General features: G+C 37.0%; 1 protein-coding gene across 9 annotated transcripts in view; it reads left to right on the top strand.

Annotated features, from left to right (window-relative positions):
- Positions 1–15,457, top strand: part of DMD (dystrophin) — a 9,298,038-nt gene that overhangs the window by 6,336,933 nt on the left and 2,945,648 nt on the right. The gene's annotated exons all lie outside the window — the stretch shown is intronic.

The raw sequence follows: 15,457 nt of genomic DNA, 5'->3' as shown, positions 1-15,457 counted from the left end.
ATGTATTTCACTTTATACATTGTTTTAACGTTGTTTAAGAAATGTTATTGATAATGCACTTTTCTTCACAGAAGTAATAGTCACTACATAAAGACAGCAGCTATGGAACCTAATAAGGGTGTTATTAGTTTCCTGTGTTAATGTACATTTCAGTACACTAAAAATCAAAACATGATATTTCAGTTCCTTACTTAAAATTTATTGTAAAAACTCCATTTTCATAATTTTCAGAGATTTTCTCAGACATATCCTGGTTAGCGGATATACTTACATAACTACCTGTTTGATTACAGTATAAAATATGGTCATTTTACCAAATTAGTTTTCAAATATATTTGCTTGTTTTGATGACCTATTGCAGGGAAAGGAGTACCATATGCCTTGTTACATATCTTTACCAGATATTTCTCTAACTTTTCCTGTGCTAAAAATGAAGTACTTTCTGGAAAATTCTGTGATCTCTGGCCAGTGTATGTGGCCATTTGGCCCAAATAGTTCACTAATAATAAATCCAGCAATATAGTCAACATCAGCTAAAGGATAAATTGTCACTACTGAGTAGAAAAATGCAGAACAGTTCAAACCATCTTCCTGTAGTTATTTCTTACAGTAATTACAGGATAATGCCTGTCCCTGAGAAATGCATTCTAGAAGCACTTCTGCACAGAAGCAAATGGTACCCATATTCATGCAAATTCTTCTGAACACATGGTACTATTTTAATAGTTTTGTACAAGACACTTCCATTGTTGCATTGCTTGTTATTACAAAAAAGAAATGAAGAAAGAAAAGCAGGTCCCCCAAGGAGCCATTTTTCAAGCTCCAAATCATTACGTCTCCCACAGCCCCTATATCTCATTGCAAAAATGAGTCAGGAAGAGGAGAAGAATAAAGGAAAATGATTCCTGCAGCATATTACAGACATTTTAGCCATGAATTCAACTGAAGGAGATAAGTACATAAATATATGTGTTCATTTGTTCACGTTAAGAGTATGCAGCAATTTTTATTCAGGTTTCTGTGCTTATGTAAGTGAACTCTGCTACATGCAGGACAAATTCTTATAATTCAAGTCATACAGTGTGTGCAGTTATTTTAAATATGCATTATTTTGTTAGTCACATAGTTTTCAGGCTCATAACTGAAGAGATTTACACTCTGTCAGGTAAAGAAATTGCTTACATTTTCTGTACAAGACACAACTGAATTTTCCGAGGTCACTTTACATAAGCTAACTTATTTGAGTGAGCAAGAACAGGGGTGTGCTGTGTTTCGTCATTTTTCTGTACTCATCAGTATAGCATAAGAGGTTTGTTTGGTCATACTTTAAAAACACAGAGCTTAAAAACAAGCTTTAAGTCCATGATATTATGAAGACTGCAGCATTCAAATCAAAGGGTAAAAATGTCTCAAGGCAAAATATAGCGTGTCTGCAGCTCTTAATGTTTTGCTTAACTGGCCTGAATGCACCAGTAGAGATAAAAACAGTAAAAGTAAAAATTCATGGGCATTTAGAAGGCATGTAGCTGAAGTACTGGTATGTAGGTGAGGAGTCATTTCCATGTATTCCATGGCCCTCCGGTACAGGGCCCACTGTGAAGATTCAATCTTTGCTGGGTGTTCCTTTTAGCATTTCCTAAATGGTTTGTCTGTATGACATTTTTACCTTATTATATAGCCTGTCCACTTCAGTCAAGTATATAAAAACATTTATGTATCTTATTTTCGCTGTGATAATGACTTATTAAAAACGGAATGTCACATCTGTATTCTGAAATATTGTAGTAAAACATCTATGCCTCTGTTGCAATCAGTCAGTATTTGCTGTCAGAATTTATTTCTTACAGATTCATAGGTTAACTCATTCATGCCAACAACACTTAATTCTGGGTTGTTCTGCTTCATCCCTGCACTACCATTAGCCCATTCAAACCTACAGCACTTGAATGGCTGGCCACACTCAGTACTAGTGTTACAATGTAGCTTATTCATGGCATTGAGTTTGTGGTACTTAGTGCTAGATTTAAGCAGCAAGGAAAATATATAAATTAAACAAAGTGCAGTAAAACACTAAGTTTATTCTCATATTTAAATATAATTGTGAATGGGATTTCCAAATGGTTATTTTCCAACCTGCCAGGAGTCAGGAATTTAGCATCTCATTGATTGATTGTTTTCAAGAGTTATAAACCATGGCAGTGGCAATGTAATTCAATTGCTGCTCTCAACACATTGCTCATAGGTTCGGTTATGGCTGTGAGTCTACTGCGCAGAGTCTCAGTATCTTCTGTGTGTCTACATAGGGATTTACTCCAGTTTCCTGCCACATCTCAGAAATGTAGCTTAGGTAAAATGTTAACCCTCCAAATTGTCTTTAGGGGTGTGTACCATGTGTTAGTGAGTGTGTATCAAGGAGACAGCAGTTATCCTGCAGTGTTTATATATCCCTGTCTGCCTGTTTGTCTATGAGCATCCTGTAATGGGTTGGATCCCCATCTGAGGCAAATTTCTCTGCCATGAGCTCACTAAATGCTGGCACTCTACAGGGTAACAGGGCAGCTTGAGGCTGTACCAGAAGAAAAACAGGTGTAAGGCATATAACAAATTCTTGGTGGGACACCATTCTATCATAGTCAACTCCATTAGTGCCTTTGAACTGACAGCCACAATAAAACGATATTATCTGTCTCTCCAATTTTAAATATTCTAACTTGAAAATGGAAAACAAACAAATTCCTGTTGTATAGAATGTAAACAGTCTATGTAGATTTACATAATTCTGAGTGCTACGCTACAAGAACACTTTCTGGTTACATACTTGTGATGAATGTATTGCAGGGTTAATGTAATAACTGTTATTCTGCTGTAAGTAGGCATCCTGATGCCCTTTTTGTGAAGGTAGTAACTGTGGAGGCCCTCATCCTATCTTGCAGAGAAGTAGTTTAGGTTGATATATCACACGACTGTCTAGATCTAGACTTGTATATGGTATACCTGTCTGGGTCGAGATTGGTATAGCACACACCTGTCTGGATCTAGACTGGTATATCACACACCTATCTGGATCTAGACTGGTATATCACATACCTGTCTCGATCTAGACCAGTATATCACACACCTGTCTGGATCAAAAAACTGTGATAAATTAGTAACAAGTATAATACTGTGTATCTCATATCCCATGGCTTAAGACTGCACTCATTTTGGAATCCTGACAACCTTAACCTACCTTACTCCTGCTTAATGTGTCTACCCTTGCTGTACAGCTTTTCAGTAGAGGATGTGTAGAGCTTGAGATCTGACATTCATGGTACTTTTGTGTCATTCTGTTTTTTTTTTTCCCTATCTTTTTATAATTATAGCAAAAAGGTTAATAATCATTTTGCATGCCATTGTTGTTAATTTTATTTATATGGCAAAAGTTAGGTTGTGAGGCATGATTGCAACACTATCCTGAATATGATGTCTAAAATCTGTTTGCATTTAATTTAAAGTAGGGACATGCAAATCAATAAATTTCTCATGTAGCATTAATTAGTAAAACCACTAGAAATACAAAAAGACAGTGTCACTCCTCTAGACTTGAATTACAAACAGCATGTACTAAAAGACAGATCTTAATGAAAGAATAAAGGCAGATAATATTATTACTGTGTGTAAAAAGTGCCTGAAGGTGTATGTACATGCTACATCTATGAGATTGATTAATTATTCTGCATGGACTAAAAATACAGGTACTTTTATGCAGCTATAAGCTAATTATAAATTTAAGTGTGCAGTTTGTAACAGATATTGTTTGTAAATTTATGTAATTGTCAAAGTTTCAGGCAAGGATTGCATAGCACCTTAATGAAATTAAGAAAAAAGTCAGTGCATAGTACCTTTTCAGACATCAGCTAGGAAATCATACTAATTTTACAAGAGAATCAAAAGAAGATGTTATTTAGGTGTTAAGACAGAAAACAAAGAACATATTGTCATTCATTACTTAATGAAAGTTGTTTTTTAGTACTGACTGAATTAATAACAAAAAAGTTCTTAACATTGTAGCCATTAAAGCCTAGTAATTACAACCAATCAATATGTGATTTCTTTGTGCACAAATTTGTAAGTCCAGAGAAGTGTTACATCTGTAATGTTCTGAGGAAGGGCTTGAATAAATGAACACTTGACATTATATATTCAGAGGAAGGGTTTTGATTCGTGAAATGTTAACGTTATAGAGTTCCCATCTATTATTTGTTTGTGTTTATTTTTCATTGCATTAGTTTTAATAATTACATTATTTTGAAGACAGGTCTGCTGGAATTTTGCTAGATAACTGGTGAATTTCATCATTAGCAGTTACGAGCCCCATTTTTTGATATCTTTGAGATGGTTTCCTGCAAAGAAATGAAATATTTCAGTAAGCAGTACTACACAAGGGTTTATGGAAAGGGAAAGAAAATTACAATGGAGAAACCCCAGAGAACAGTAGTTATTCAGGGACTATCTGGCATCAAATAATAGTATGCAGAAATACTCCCAAGTAACTGTTACCTCCAGTCATATAACAATAAAAGATTATTTGCTTATATACAAATTTATTTTGAACTGAGCTCTTTTATTGGTTAATACCAGCGTCAAATTTTATGTTAATATTCTCACAAAATAAGCTCCAAAATTGTACTATTTAATATATGATACATGCATAGGTTTTTAATATGTAGTAGGCAATCAGTCTGCAAACATTACAAGTCTAGCAATAAAAAAGTGGCATTTGTTGCTTCCAACTAACTATAAGTGCCTGTTTTTGCTCTTATATTGCACCTTTAATTTGTATTTGCATTCCACTGTCTGTCTGAATTGTCGGAACTGTTTTTGGCCACATTTTATTGCAGACTGTACTACTTCAATTGTAGTATATCCAGTTCCAGGTTTGCTGTTTGTAGGTCTGTTTTGTAATTTCCGCACATCAAATTCAAGCCTTCTTTGTTAGAGAAAGCCCTTCTGCTGCCTTGTGGGAGGAGAGTGCTCTCTCGGTCCCATCTAATCAAAGATGATTGGACTAGAGCTCAAAGAAAGTGTCCTTATTGGCTAGTTTGGGTTAAAAGGGTTATTTCTTGTTTTATTTAAGCCCCACGGCTGCACTTGCTTGCATGTAGCGCACCATTGTGCACTGCCACATAGTAGTTCTTGCTGTGGGTGTTTATAATTGCAAACATTTTGCTTGTTAAATTTTCCATTAGCACTTTGCTTGAGGTCCTCCAGAAGTTTTCCATGGCCCTGATCTACTGTCAGGTAGAACACTAAGCTTAGCCTGAGAGGTACCAACACACCCCTCACCCACTAACCTTTCCAATGTGCAACCTCTAACCATATAAATTTACCTAACACTATAGACATACAATTTTTCATAGTTCCTCCAGCCAGCTTAGTCAACATGGGCATCCTGAGACAGTGAATAACTGCCTCATTTTCACCAACAACTCTCTACTCCTAGTCTACACAAACTCAACATGTGAGAGATGCAACTATATTTAGAACCTTGAATTCATGCTCTCTCACTCGCCATTCAGTGTATATATACAATGAGCAAGTTGTCAGCATGCACACCTCACCTCCTTCTCCACCCAAACCAACATCACACATACCTACATATGTGGAGGTCTTCACCAGAAACATACCTAAACACCAGAGACTTCCCAAACACAAGCACACTACACATAATACCTCCTCTGCAGAACATAATACACATAATAGTTCACACACTAGTGTCTCACCTGTCAAGTATTTAAGGCTAAAAATAAAAACAAACATATAAGTCATAGGTTATTCCATTGAGAGACACACAGATGTTCCTCTCATTGGGTTGGATAAGGAGAAGGTCAGGGTCAGCTGTCTGTCAGGTGGCAGGATCTGCCATATCACGCATGCACTGAAGTCTCTTAACAACAGGCACTCTTATAACTCTGTCATAGTCCATGTTGGTGTGAACAACTTGAGATGTACCTCTCTGGACCATATGAAGAGAGACATGACTGAGCTCTTGGAATATGTGCCTCAGGCTGGTATGTCCGTAGCTTTAAGCAGCATTTTGCCTTCACCTAGGATGATGCTGCAATACAAACATAAAATAATTGACTTCAATAATTGGCTTAGAATCTGGTGCCATTCTAAGGGGATACAGTATCTGTCAGCCTGCTTTGCCAGAGATGGTCTTCATCTGTCACCCCTGGGATTTTGGCTACTGGCCAAGGCTCTTGCCATTTCCATCATGTCTTTTTTAGGCAATGTCTGAAGGACAAAATGTCTAATGCAAAGACTCCATCTAAAAACAACCTCAAGGTTATGCTGCTAAACACTAGGAGTCTTAACATGAAACTACACTCACTGAAAGCAGTCCTCACCTTGGAAGACATAGACATTTGCGCAGTCACAGAGAGCTGGTTCATGGCTGTGGAGAGCACCCCAGCCATATCAGGCTACACCTCCTTCCACACATTCAGCCCACAAACTAAAGGCATGAAAACTAAAGGAGGTGGTTTATCAATATCCATTAAAGATAAATACACCTCCAGATTGGTTAGACAGCATGATTCCCTGGAGACACTTCAGGTGCAATTAACTGTTGGTTGGACAGCTGTTCAATCAATTGCCAGCTACAGGACCCCTTCCATGAATCATGACACCCACTCTGTCTATTTCTATTTGGATGTACTTGAGTCTATCAAGATACATGTGAACACCATGGTTTTGGGCGACTTTAACTACCCATCCATTGACTGGGTAAATTACTCATGCACAAACCCACTTGCCCAAAGGTTCCTCAACTTCCTTAACTCCAATGCCCTGGACCAGCTGGTTGACACCCCCACAAGGGGTGCCAACATCTTGGATCTGGTGCTTACCAATATGGGGGACCACTGTATTACCCCCACTGTGAGGTCTTCCATGGTGAGATCTGACCACATATCAGTCTCATTCAACATAACTATCACACCTGACCCCCCCCTCAGCAGCAAATAAATTAAAAAACTTCTCCAAAGCAGATTATAACCTCTTACAGGATGATATAAATTGCTTCACTGTACCTCCTCCCTTAGATGGAACTGGCGACTATGCCAAGTTTTACACAAATGCTTTATACAAACACTTATACACCTCCATTGACTTGACTGTACCTGATAGGACCAAAATAAGCTCCTCAAGGAAGAGGAAACCTACCTAGTGGACAACTGCCATTAACAGGCTTTACAATAACAGGAAGAAATTGCTGTCTAAGAGTAAGAGGGAGTGAGACCTAAACTGGAAACACTCCCTCCTCAGCTTAAACAAGCACATAAGACTTCTTGTGAAGTCCTTCAAAGCTAACTATGAATCCAAATTAGCTTCCTCAACTAATGACGACCATAAGGCATTCTTTAGTTATATCTGTAACCTAAAGTAAAGTCCTCGATTTGTGCCAAACTGGTAGCTAATGATACCACATATAGTGGGCCTGTGAACATTGCTAATCTGTTAGCTGACAGTTTCTGTAAAAACTTCACTCTCCTGTCCCCTTTACATGTACCCCATGGTGTCCTTACCACCTGTCCTCTACCTTGTATCTCCAAAGAGCAGGTCATGAATGTCCTCTCTAGGTCAAAAACATAGCATCTATGGGACCTGATAACATCCCAGACTGCTTTCTACATGGGCTCAAACAAGAATTAGCAACCCCACTGGGTACTCTTTTCAATCATAGTCTACGCACTGGCTTCATCCCAGCTGAATGGAAAAAAGCCACCATTATCCCCTTGTACAAAGGTGATGCTTCCACTGACCCTGGGAACTATAGACCTATTATTATAACTAGCTTTATCTACAAGACCATGGAGCATATCACCATGGACATTATCAACAAAGATATAGGTAATCTCCAAACACTTGGCTACTCAATTTGGATTTGTCAAATGGAGATCATACCTGTTAAACCTGGTGGACTACTTTGAGACAGTCACCAAGGTCCTTGATGATGGGAAATCTGTGCATACAGCCTACCTAGACTTGGCCAAGGCTTTTGAAACTAACTCCCACTCAGGCATCATTGACAAACTCACCCAGTTAGGCATCAAGCCTTATATCATTAGACGAGTCACTAACTGGCTCACTGATAAAACCCATGTAGCCAAAATAGGGGAATCCACCTCCAACAGCAGACCTGCAAACAGTGGTGTTCCACAGAGATCAGTCCTGGGAACTCTAATGTTTGGAATGTATTTCTCTGAAGTACAAGTTAAAACTAAAGGTCTGTGGCTGAAAAAGTTTGCTGATGACTGCAAACTGCGAGCAATTAAGACTCCTGTGGATCTAGTGGAGATGCCTATGGAAATTAGATGAGCCAAATATAAGGCTCTTTGAACTACTGTAAAGACATTATGGTTAAACGATATGGAATTATCAGCACAAGTGCATATATCCCTTACAGCAGTGTCTGATTGAAGTAAGTGCCATCTATATGTTATGCGAAAAAGTTTTGCTCACCAAAATGAAACATAGTACATTTTTTCACTCTTGATTTGAGACTATTGTCCTTGTACAAATTGTCAACATTATCTAACTCATATTGGAGCAACTGAAGTCAGTGACAGACTGAATATTTACATCCAATTTACTTAGGTAACCATGGGCTGGGAGTTTTTGCCTGAAGGTCTAAGAAATAGACGCCAAATAGGAGAGGGCCCAATACTAAGCAATGTAGTACACCGCTGGTACCTTGGCTGCTTTCAGAAGTTTCATCTGCCACTCTAACCACGTAGGTTCAGTCAGACAAGTTAGCTATCCACCTCACAAAATAAGGATTTAAATTCAGATTTGTGTCTGTCAGATTGCCTCCATGGTGTCAAAGGCCTTGGCTAGGTCAAGATTTGCTATATGTGTGCATAAACACTATCCACTGATTTGGTTACTTTCTCAAAAAAATTAATGAGACCAAAGAGATGAGACCTTCCTTTGACAAAGCCAAAATGATGAGGATCCATTGTTAAGGGATTCTCAGTGTCCAGGTTAATTAGGTCTGAGTCAAAATGCTCCATAGCTTTACATATGAGGCTAATGAGACTAATGCATGTATAGTCACCAGGGTCCATGGTTAGGACCCTCTTCTGTAATGGCATTCCAATGATTGTTTTCTAGGTTTTAGGGATGTAACCAGTGAAGAGGCTTAGATTAAAGATGTTAAATAGGGGTTCAAATATGCCACATTCAACACAGATAGTCAAACAACTTACTGTATTATTAGGACTCACAGATGCTGTGATTTTACCTTTTGAATGGTTTAAAATAGCTTGTTCTAGACTAATAAAAGGGGTTGCCTGGGACTGTGGAATCTCTATAATAGCTATAACTGTGGATGGATTAAAAATCTAGACTAAATTTGTCAGGTAGGGTATTAGCTATTTCCTTTAGGTCAGAATCTGCAATATTATCGTTGGTTAGCTCTGAACATTTATGGGTGATAGTTCTTAAATTCTGATATAGATAAGTAAAGGTTTGTTGTTATTTTGGTTGTGGCTGTTTTACATTCATACTCAACTTTGAGCTTCTTAATGGTTCTTTTAAACTCTATTATTAATTTGCTTAAGTGTTTTAAGTACTCATAAGTGCACTGAAAGTTGGATCTTAACATCTGCATCACTCTGCATTTATGAAAAATGATACATAGGTCTCATATACAGGTCATAAAGCCAGTCATCCATTTAACTGATGATAATATGGTGAAATATAAGGAACACAAGGATAGAAAATTATTATTAATAATAATAATAATAATAATAATAATAACAATGTAAGAGGAAGCCTTATTGGTCAGGGGAGGCATGCTCCCACTTCACTGATGCTTTTCTGACAATTAGTCTTTTTTTTTCAAAATGTTAATGTCACAATTTGTTGTATTGTGTGAGCCTGCAACATTCTTCTGTATTTTTCTTCACTGTAGTGTGACCATGGAGTTGGTATATATAAGAATGGTGCCGAGGCCACCCACACCCAAAAAAGGGGGGTGGAGGGGGAGTGCTAACATGAAAAAATATTATTTTTTTTTCTTTTATGTTTTTCAATTTACACTGTTTTGGAACTGATCTTTCAGGGTAAAACAAAATGTAATGACTCAGCCAAGCAGATGGAAGGTTTGAGGGGAGTGACTGTAAAACAGTATCTTAATATTACTAAATGACATAAGCAGACAGTATAGTATTACTAAATGACATAAGCAGACATTCTGATATTACTAAATGGCATAAGCAAACTGTATAATATTACTAAATGCTATAAAGAGACTATATGCTGTTCAGTGCAAACTTAAGTTAACTTCCATGATAAATGTTGTGAGTGTTACTGATACAGAGATAATGGCTAAGCCCAAAATAAATTAAAGTACAATGTGAATTATTAAGTGTCATAATCTCGGTTAGTTAGGACCTATTCTTACAAATGGCTTACTTATATTTTGGGCAGAATGTTTCATGTCACATGCCTGTTAAAAGGTTTTCTTTTAAAACTCAGACTAATAAAGTGTTTTTTTTTACTTGCTATAATAACTTGTTTTTAGCGAGCTTGTTATGTACAGTAACACTTGCTAAAAGTATTTAAAAAGTGTTATAAGAGAATTATAAAAAAAATAAATAACAAAGTTAAAAAAATAAATACATACGTTCAGGATCTACCAGTCATTCAGATTATTTGTTACAGATATCCTCCAAAAAATTAACAAGCACAGCCTATTTTTTCTTAATAATTATTAACTATTCATCTCCTACTAGGCAACAAGTGACTGTTTCTGTTTTATATTTTAAGAAACACATCAGCCCTGCACACATGTAGGACCTATGGATTTTTTGAATGCCGTAATATTTTTCAAAACCCCTGTTGTGGGTCTGAATCTACACTGTACATTTTATTGCCATATACAAATGAGTATGTATCCTACAGACACTTACACTTCTACCTGCTACCATTGCAAAGCACAAGGTTTGCAAGATGGTCAAGTGTGCAGTAATACCGAGTTCGTGGTTCAGCTCACTGACAGAGATCACAACACAGGAGAAATTATCCTTTACCTAAAGTGTAGCAACTGCTAATAGGTCAAAAGATTGCAGAGTAGTACAGTCAGATGACCTAACAGCTGTCTGAGAGAAAGAATATTAGAGGAGAGGGATGAGAAAGCGTAGTAAAATATAAGGTCACATAGCTGAAGGCAAGAGGTTGTAGCAGCTAAGTAAAGATAGGGAAGACATATTGATTAATTCAGTTAGTGAACATAAAAATGCACAGAGAAGGTAAAAGAGAAAGGACAAAAGGGGGGGACAGAAAGAGAGAAGGAGAAGGAGTGTGAGTGAAACAAACAGAAAGAATGACAGAGAATGATACATACTTAGTGTCACTGGGGTGAGAAAAGGAACCGATCTGGGATTTGCTTACATATTCTTTTAGTGAGTGTTTAAAAGAAAAAAAGCTTAGAGGCTGATATTTAAAAGTAGGGAATTCCAAGCTTTAGCAACAGAGTAGGAATAAAGACTTTGGCCAAAAGAATTGACGGGTTTAGATACTGTGAGGAGTTGTTTGCCTCCTGCTGTAAGAGTTCTACTTGGGGTATACAGGTTAAGTAACTGACTGATGGCTGGGCAGTCTGATGGTTTGTAAATAATATTGTGTATGACTATGAGATGCAGATTGGAAAGTTCGAGCCAGTTGATGGAATGTAGAATTTTATGGTGACATGATGAGTGCCTAGCACTCAATGTGAACTTGGCAGTTTTGTTGTGGCAGCTTTTTAACTTCACATTTAAGGAAGCTTCTTGTTCAGAACTGGAGCCCCATAAAGTTGTGAGGGTAAGAAGTAGGATATGGCTAGCATCATTTTAGTAGGAGTTTTCAGAAATTGCTTATTCCTATATAATAAGCAAAGTTTCTGTTGGGCTTTCTCGATGCTACTTTAAATATGTAGATTGAACTTATGTTTGTCATCAGTAATTCTACCTAATAATTTAGTATGGGAAAATCTTTCAATTTTAATGTTGTTTAAGGAGAAAATATCAAATACTGTTTTGTCAGGGGTGAGTAATTTAGGAGTGAAGAGAAGGAGCTTTGTTTTGTTCAGGTTAAGTATGAGTTGAGCTCTAGTGAGCCAGGTTTCGATATAGCTGAATTCTTGCTTGCTTATTTGTTGTAAGTGTGTTAGAGTGGTAGAAGAACTGATGATAGAGGACTAATCTGCTTTTTGAATAAGAGTACCTTACTGTATGTAAGTTATTGATACATATGCTAAAGAGTAAATGTCCAAGTATAGATCCTTGTTGGGCACCTGTTGCATTAGGAAGGTGTGGTGAGATAGCACCTTGCCATTTTACTTATTGCTGTGTACTAGTAAGATAGCTGTAAACCATTTAGTAGAGGGAGATGAGAGACCAAGTTGGAGAGTTTAGTAAGAAGTTCACAGTAAGAGACCATATCAAATACTTTAGATAGGTCTAGAAATAAAGCTGATACAAGTTCACCTTTATTAACAATATCTATGAAGGGTAATAAGGCTATAAATGTACTGTAAGCTGGTCGGAAACTATGTTTTGTATTGGTGATACAGTTATTATGCAAAAGATATTACAATAGTTGACAATGAATAGATTTTTCAAGAATTTTAGAAAGGGGTGACATGTTGGCTGTAGGTAGTAAATTGGTTGCATCAATTGAATTGCTGCTTTTATGCTCTGGAATAATTAAAGATCTTTTCCATAGGTCTGGAACATGAGATTCTGCTGTGGATCTATTAATAAAAATGGTAATTGGGTAGGCAATGGCATTTGCAGCATGTTTTAGGTGTTCTTGGACTAGAATGCCCACAAATGTTTAACAGGTTTTAAGCTTAAGTGATATTTTTTTATAAGAGATTTAGGAATAGGCTGAAAGTAAAAAAAGGGGTGGTGTTTGAAGAGGAAGGATGAGATGACTGGCATACATGTGTGTTTGGTGGAGTCCTAGGGAAATTTGGTTGAGAGGAGGGAGAAACAGAGGAGTTAGCGAAATCTAATTGTGAGGGTGGGGATGAGTAATAAGGCCCCAGGGATGAGTTTAGTTACGCATTCAATAAAGTAATTATTAAAGTCGGTGACTGTTTATAATAGGGTACACTTAGGACAGGGGCTAGGATCCTTTCTAGTTACTGGGATGAGGAGTGAAGAGATGGATGCTCAGAATTTTTTAGGGTTGTGTTTGTGCATATTTTGAAAAGCAGTGTAATGACGCTTGTTTTCAATAGTAACTTGTTTTTTAACTTGGTTGCAAAGTTGTCTAAACAGTTGTAAATCACTGTCATTTTTGTTCCTGTTCCAAGAGCTCCATGCATGATCTCTTTCTTTCATAATGAGTTTGCAGGATTTGGTCAGCCGAGGGGCAGGATTGTGTTTAACATGTTTTGTATGCAGCAGGGTAAGGGACTTAAGTAGACTTAGGAATAGTTTGTTGAAGTGTTCAACAGCTTCATTAAGAGGAAAAATGTTTAGGACAGACCCATTTATAGTGTTTAATGTTTGAATAAATATTTCCTGGGTAAATTGTGTAAGGTTACAGGTGGATTTGAGCATATGACCTTTATTTACTTATATGGAAGCATTATTAGCATAAGCTGCTAAACGGTCACTTAAAGAATCTGACAGTGTACCAGATGAGAAGCAATTAGAAGGGTTAGAGACTAATATCCAAATAAGGATAGTTTGTAAGTATTTGGAAAAACTAGGGATAATCCACCTCCTTTCTTATGTGTTTTATGAAGTTTAATTTTTTCATAGCCTTAAGAGAGGATTTCAGTTATCTTTTAATCTAGGGTTAAGACAGGTTTCTGTCACAGCTAGTATATTTCCTTTATAGTGGTTAATCCAGGCATAGAAACTGGAGATTTTATTTCCTATGCTCCAGAGGTTGGAGATGATTATCCTTAGAATTTTTGGTTGTGGTTTGGTGTTGAGGATATTATTGGGACCTGGGTTTGGGTGGATGTCTCCACACTAAGAATGACAGAAAAAGATGGATTAAATATTGTAAGAGAAATGTCTGAGATGATTATCATGTTTAATTTGGCGTTAGTATGCATTTTTTTTTATTTCAGGTTTAGAACAGTGAACTAAGGAAGATGTTGGAGTAGCTAGGGGGAAACAAATTTTTATGATTTTGCCTTAATTAACAAACATTTGGTTGTATAAAATCCATTGATCCTAGCAGAATATATAGAGAAATAAATGTGTCTATGTTCAGGATTAATTATAAACACCTCTTATAAAGTAGTTTACACAGACAACTAAATGTCCTATAAGCCAATACTAACGGATTTACTGCACATCAGCAAGTTTAATTTCCTAACTCCTGTGTAGCCATCTTGGTGGATATGGACCTCTTGAGACAATGTAATGACTGTCTTATGTTTACCGGCAACCACTTAATTCTAAAAGAAGCAGACACAATATGCAGGAGGTGTACTTACACAATAACACTTGAGGCTAAACTCTCACATACACGTGCCCATCAGATTGTCTAAACCAAGCACACCACACCCACCTCACATAGAACACAACACACAAATAGAGTAACATATGTTCAGACACTTTAAAGCAATGTTCCTAAACAACAAAGATTACCTAGACAACCCATTGTCAAAGATATGCATTAACAAGCCCAAAGGAACTCAGAAAAAACACCACCTAACACCACATGTACTGTCACTCTCAAACACTAGGTCTCTAAGACAAGCAAATGAGTTTCCCAGGACTCCCATCTAGGTGACTCCATTTTAAGATATTTTAAGATATGCTGATGCCTCTCTAACCAGGCTGAACAAGGAGACGATAACTGTTACTTATCTGGGGCCAGGATTTGCCAAATTATGCATCCAAGTCATTACTCCATAGGGTACCTGTTTGATTCCAACACAGTTCATGTAGGTAACCAGAAAAAACACAAACAGACCAAACTGGTAAACTTGTCACAGCAGGTCAGTCCAGAGGTAAATCCAAATGAACACAGAGGAGTCTTCCACAGATAAAACACTGGTTTATCAAAACAATGAAGGATTAAGCACTTTCATTTATGAAACTTCTTCAGAATCACTAACCATCTCAAACCACCATACTTAAATACCTTCCATAGGTCACATGACTAATTAAAAAGCCTAATAATATATAAATTTGCAACTCTTTACTTAAAACAATACACTTCAATTGTTCTATTCAAAAATGTTTTTCAGTTGTGACACATAACTGAATTCAAACAAATATGTGATATATTTTAAACCATATTACAAATTAAAAATATAAGATTTAAGTTTTAGAATGTTAGATATAGAGAGGCCTTCATTCAATCTGGGGTGGTGGTGGTGGTGGCATTCAATCTTTTTTGCCACCATAACTCTCTCTCTTCCAAAATATCTTCCCATGGTCCCTCCCTGTGGTCT

Source organism: Protopterus annectens, chromosome 5.part0, assembly GCF_019279795.1.
Source record: "Protopterus annectens isolate FY-2018-M chromosome 5.part0, PAN1.0, whole genome shotgun sequence".
NCBI classification, from domain to species: Eukaryota; Metazoa; Chordata; order Ceratodontiformes; family Protopteridae; genus Protopterus; species Protopterus annectens.
The sequence above is the reverse complement of the archived record's forward strand: the minus strand, read 5'-3'. Positions and strand labels throughout refer to the sequence as shown.